The 6,688-nt window shown below is 37.8% G+C and overlaps 1 protein-coding gene across 1 annotated transcript in view; it reads right to left on the bottom strand.

The window, feature by feature from the left end:
* Positions 1–6,688, bottom strand: part of EXTL2 (exostosin like glycosyltransferase 2) — a 151,230-nt gene that overhangs the window by 48,387 nt on the left and 96,155 nt on the right. The gene's annotated exons all lie outside the window — the stretch shown is intronic.

Raw genomic sequence — 6,688 nt, 5'->3', positions numbered from 1 at the left:
AGTTCAAACCCATAGAAATAATAAGCAGATACCTGAAGTGTGATCCTCAGAGTACTTTGATCAGAATCAGGTTATGAGAATTTGGTAAAAATTCAGATTTTTTAGGCTATACTAACTTATTGAATTTAGATATCTTGTTTTGTGTCTTTGGAATCTGCAATTAAATTCTTTTGCAATTAAATTTAAAAAATAGAAAACACAAGAAGAGTGAATGCAGATGAAAGTGTATACCTCAAAGGGCCACAAATAAACACCTGTGTACATACCACTAAGACTGGGAGATAGAGCATTATTGTTCCCACCAGAGCCCATTTCATCACCTTTGCAGAGAAGTCAAGTCAGCTGTCTTCATCACTGCCAAGACAGGGCCTTCTGATTAATAAAGAGTTATCTGTAAACCTTTTTCATCTTCCAGAAGGTTGCCTGTTCACGACCTAAGACCTCACTGAGCCCCAGCCCTCGTCAAAGTAGCCCAGGCCACTTATAAAATCCCGTTAGGAAGAGCTGGATTCTCTACTCCAGAAGTTCAATAATGATGTGGGGAAAAAGAGTGATTCTTTCTCTCCTAGAGACCAGAGAGGTTTCCACCTCGTCTTCCTGATCTTGTTTATGAGCACTTTTAAAGTGCAGTAGTAAAAATGAGATTGAAGACAAGTAAAGAAGACAGGTCTTCTACCCTGACTGTAGGTGCCAGATATTTGGGAAGAAGGGATTTTTTTACCTGATTCCTGGTTTCTGAAGTGGGTATGATTTGTATTAGACACTACCGCCTACTTTTTTTCTGGTTGACTGGTGTTACAGTGAAGCCCAGAAGGCACCTACCAGGGCTTTCCCCCTCAAGTAGATAAACTTCATATTGTCTATAAATCTGAACGTGAAACTAATGCATCACTTGCCTAATATTCTAGTGGGAAGGAAGCAAACAGCTGATTTGGGGAGGTACATAAGCACTTGCAGGATCTTAGTGAACTTTCATTTCCCTCATAATGTTTCATAGTCTGATTGTCTTAGAAATAGGTTCAAATCTCATTACTGACTTTTGGTAGTATTGGTTCACAGCTACCTGAACATTTTTTTCGTTTCTGAGACTGGCAAGTTTGCCATCGCTCTTTGATACTGTGATAGTCAAACCAAGGCTAATTAACAGTTTGAAAAAAAAGCATGACCGTCCACATCTTATGACCATACCATCACCTTTCCTGCTCTGGGTGAATGATATAGGGAAATTATGAAATGACTATGAGAATGACTGGGGGAGGTAATAGCTGGGGTCAATCACCTTATGAATTAAGGAGCTTTAGTTTCCTTGTACATAAAATGAAGAGTTTCTACCAGTAAATTTTAAGGTCCTTCTAGCTCTCAAGCACAATGGTTCTTTGAAAATTTATGCATGTGCTTTAGGTAACTTTTTGTCACTTATTTTAGAGAATCTTTTTGTATTAAGCCAAATAAAGATCTAGGGATCTTCTATCTTTCACTTACTCAACTTTAATAGAACTGGAGACCAAAAAAATCAAACGTTTAAATTAATCCCAACATTAAGAAGTAGTTTCTGCAAAGATTTCATAATAGCCACTCTTCCCTGTAAAGAGGAAAGGGACATTTATAATATCTTTTGAAATGCCTTTTATTTTAGCCATAATGGTGATGAAAATTTCACTTCTGAAAAAAGAAACGTATGCAGTGGCTTTTCAAGCTTTGTTGTTATTGAAGAACATGGTTTCTCTCAAAAGACGAATCTGTAAGACTTGCTTGAGAAAAGTACAATGAATTGAATGGAATCAAATGTCTGGGTTTTTTAGTGAAGGACAATGCTATCTGGAGACAGTATGTTATTGTTTTTAGTTCTTTTGTCACTGGCAGGGACTCTTGGGGGCTTTGTGAAGAAAAGCAAAAGTTGATTCAGTGATTGAAAAAGCAAGGGTTCAGTCCTGAAAATGAGTGAGCAGATGACACTGACTTTGTGGGGCAAAGGGTGGAGGATGAATCACTCCTACGTTGAATTATGTTGTGAAGAATTTCAACTAACTTTCTCAAATGAAAGTTTCAGTCTGTGAAAAAGATGTTTAAAATCACAGTTTGTAATTAAGAATGTTATTACTGTCTTTAGTCCAATTTGTGTGCAATTAAAATTTATTCAATTACCAGGATGTTGAATACTGTCATGCTGAAAACCCCCCCAAAAATGGTATTAAATGCAGCACTTCGAATGCATTATAAAAATGACCATTATGCTTTCATTTTGGAGGTCATATTTACTAGTTAGAAATTTAAGAACAGTCAAATGAAACCCACTTAAAAAGCAGTGGACTCAAGGAGTTGCTTTTCATGGTTGTTGCTGTCACTGCTTTGCCAAGGTTTGTGGACATTTTCTACATTGCCATGAAAATCACTTTATGTTCCCAGTCAGAAAACTGAACCAACATTTTCCCTTGTGACAATCTCATAACGGCCCGCTTCTCCTTATTGGTTTGAGTTCCTCTTATATAAGTGGTCTAGTCATCTTAGAGTTAACCCTTAGTGTTCCTCACTTGCACATTCTTTTTTTTTTTTTTTTAAGATTTTATTTATTTGACAGAGAGAGAGAGACAGGAGAGAAGAAACACAAGTAGGGGGAGTGGGAGAGGGAGAAGCAGGCTTCCCGCCGAGCATGGAGCCCGATGCGGGGCTCGATCCCAGGACCCTGGGATCATGACCTGAGCCGAAGGCAGATGCTTTACCGACTGAGCCACCCAGGCGCCCCTCACTTGCACGTTCTATGGCAGTGTCTGGCAGCATTTCCCAAACTCTCTTCATCATGGGAAGTCCATAAGGAACTCTTAAAATACACAGAGTCATGGAATCTATCCTGGACCTACTGAATTAGAATCTCCAAGGCAGGACCTGAAAAATCCAAATTTTTAATGAATTTCCCTGATGATTCTTATTTGGGAAACATTCTTCCAATAAAACTAACCATTTAGCTATTTAGTAGGTTTTCATCCCCAGAAAACATTAACTGAGCCTTGAATTTTGGAAGGGTTTCTGCTGTCTGCAACCATCTCTTCTCACCTTTTTTGGAAATTTGGTCTTCAGCCTCCTATCTCTACTAGCTCTTATAAGAGTCTACTCTCTTCCACCTTAAAAAAAAAACTAACAAAAAAATTTTCTCAATCCTGCACTTCCTGCTAGGTACAGCCTTATTTCACCTCTCTTTTCACACCAAGATTCTAGAAGGGATAGCCATAGAGCTTACTGCTTTTCAATCACTGTGTGACAAACACTTATCTAGTTTCTAAATTGGCCCCTACCAACATCAGTACTAATCTCTTAACTGATATAATGGGAATAATTTTGAAATATCAAGCCAGCATGTTTTCATTTCTGATGATCTCTAATCAGAAGGAAGAATCTCCTACTTGTCCCAAGGCTTCCTCACTCACCCATTCGTTATCTGTGGAGGCAGAGAGAACCTAGGTGAGAAAGAAAGAAAGAATCAAGGCTCAGTCTCACATTTCAAGCCAGGTTTATCTGGCTTGAAATCATAGGAAGACCATGATTTTAGAAGGCAGACTATGTAGAGAAAGTAGAGCACTTTCCTGAATTCCAAAAATTCCTCTAACACAACAAGTGCTTATAGTATGGAGAAGACAGGAGATGTGAGGTAAGCCCCAGACACCCGTTTGGGGAGAAAGCTGTCCTAGAATTGAGAGGTGGAACCAAGAAAGAGAAAGGAATGGCAAGATATTAGACATGAATGTCCTTGCCACTCTCTGCTTTGGGGTCAAATATTAGAGGATGATCACTGCTACAGAATCACTCAAATAGGTGTGGGGGCACCAGGAAAGCATAAGGGCTACAATCTCCCTTCCCTGGAGGTTGAAGTTTCTCAGAGAAGACCTGGGTTCAGCATTCTCTCATGAAGTGTGGGAGCAGAAGAACAGCGTTGGAAGAGAGGGCTGAGGAAATTAGTGAGCCAGAAGTGGCTTAGAACTGGAATTAGGGAAACATAAAGTGTGGGGACATTAGTGACCAACAGTAGATCTACCGGTCTCAGTAGTTAATAACATGATGCCTAAAAAATACAAGCAGGACCAGCTACACCAGCTACACTGAGCAGGACAAAGGGCATCCAGCAGACCTCTGGCCAGAAAGGACCAGCCAATGGCATGGGGACCACAAGACTCCTATCGCCTCCATATGACATCTGAGAGGAAAACAAAGGGCAGTCTGAAAGGCTGAGTAAATATGAAACAATTTAAATTAAAAGGAAATGCTTTCAATTATTAAACAATTTTTTTTCTGATATCAGCAGAAATGGTGACTCAAGGGCAAGAGTAAATCAATATTAGACAATAAGGTTACCTTTTCTTGTACATATGAGTAACAATATGAAAATCTCAGCCTTGTTACAGTACTAAATGCAAAGAACAATTCAATCTCTTTTCAGCATTGACAGTTGACAATTCCTTAATTCTTTTTATTTATTTATTTATTTTTAAAAGATTTTATTTATTTATTTGAGAGAAAGCAAGCGAGAGCATGAGCAGGGGGAGGGGTAGAAGGAGGGGCAGTGGGAGAGAGAGAAGTAGATTCGCTGCTGAGCAGGGAACCCAACATGGAGCTCCATCCCAGGACCCTGGGATCATGACCTGAGCCGAAGGCAGACGCTTAACCTACTGAGCCACCCAGGCACCCCGGACCATTCCTTAATTCTTAAGTCTCTCTCTTTTGGTTTCCATTGCATCACATTATAATTGTTTTTCTCCTATTTTTCTGGCTCTTCCTTCACATTTTTCTACACAATCTTCTTTCCCATGGCCTTTGCATATTGTTGTACTATGGATTTCACACTGACTTTCTTCTCATTAGATCCTTTCCCCTAGTGACCTCATCCTTCTTATGGTTAATATAGTCATGATTTCAAGTATACATGCCAAGACAACCTGTTTCCTGAGGTCCGCTGGTCATCTTCAGTGATATCTCATAAGCACCTCCATTTAGAGTTCTTTATATTTCTGTCTTCCAGTATTATTATTGAGAGACGGGTATTGAAATTTCCAACTTTAATTTTGGATTTGTACATTTCTCCTCTCAGTTCTATCCATCTTGCTTCATATACTTTTAAGTTCTCTCATTAGGCGCAAAGTTGTTTAGAATTAGTATGTCTTCTTGGTGAATTGATCTCTTAACTAGTATGTAAAAGCCCTCTCCCCTTATAATAGTTTTTGCTCAGAAATCTAATATGTCTCATATGAACATAGCCATTCCATGTGTCTTTTTAATTAGTATTAGTGTGTTATTTTTTCTATCATTTTTTTATCCATTTACTGTCAACCTATGTGTGTATTTATATTTAGAGTGGATTTATTGCAAATGGTTGGGTCTTGCTTTTATTGCCAACATGACAATCTCCTAATTGGAATGATTAGACTATTTGCATTACTGTTAGTGATATGCTTAGGTTTAAATCTACCATTGTATCATTTGTTTTTTATGTGTCCTGTCTGTTTTTTTAAGTTTAATTTTATTGTAGTAAGAACTCTTAACATGAAATCTACCCTCTTAACAGATTGTAAAATGCACAATACAATATTGTTAACTATAGGCACAATGTACGGCAGATCACTAGAATTTACTCATTTTTCATTACTGACATTTTATATCCATTGGTTATCAGGTCACCATTTTCCCCTCACTGCTGCCCCTGAAAATGGCTGTTCTGTTCTCTGCTTCTATGAGTTTGACTATTTTAGATACCTCATATAAGTGGAGTCATGCAGTATGTTTTTGTCTGATTGGCTTATTTCACTTAGTACAGTGTTGTCAAGGCTCACCCACGCTGTCACCTATTGCAGGATTTCCTTCATTTTTTTAGATTGTATCATATTGCAGTGTATGGATGTACCACATTTTCCGTATCCATACATCTGGATAGTTTTGAAGATGCATGCATAGCCCCAATCAAAAACAGGAAGGTTAATGATTAACAGTTTGGAAATTTGGGGAGACATTTGAAAGACAAAAAACACATAGGCTTTGAAGAAAAATCTATAGTTTAGGATGCTTATAATTATGCTGTAGAAGGTGGAAGGAAACACCAATGCCAATAAGGATAAAAATGTGAAACACCAAATCTAGATACATTATAGTAAAATTTTAGAACATTGCAATAGAAGGAAAATCCTCAAAATTGCCATAGACAAAACAAAGATTATCTATAAAAGGGAAAAAAAAATTAGATGGACAGTAGACTGACCTCAGACTTCTCGTTAGCAATGCTAATGTTATGAATGTAATAAAGCAATACCTCCTGATAATAATAACGAATGTTTATTGAGCACCATTCTAAGCATTTCCTTCCTTTAAAGAGCACAACACTATTATGCAAGTACTATTACTATTCTCATTTTACAGATGAGGAGCTAAAGCACCGAGAAGTCAGGTAACTTTTCCAAGACCACATAGCTAGCAGATGACAAGACATGGAGTGGATGAAAGTGTACCATGCTGAGTCAGAGTCCTGAATATATGTTCTTGCCGATAATAGGTAACTCTCTTCCAGTTTTAGTAATCTGTAATTATGTAATTCTGCTATTTTTTTAAATTTTATTTTATTATGTTATGTTAATCACCATACATTACATCATTAGTTTTTGATGTAATGTTCCACGATTCATTGTTTGCGTACAACACCCAGTGCTCCATT

Source organism: Halichoerus grypus, chromosome 5 (genome assembly GCF_964656455.1).
Source record: "Halichoerus grypus chromosome 5, mHalGry1.hap1.1, whole genome shotgun sequence".
Classification (NCBI taxonomy): domain Eukaryota; kingdom Metazoa; phylum Chordata; class Mammalia; order Carnivora; family Phocidae; genus Halichoerus; species Halichoerus grypus.
Note: the sequence above shows the minus strand (reverse complement) of the source record. Positions and strands in the feature narration are given on the sequence as shown.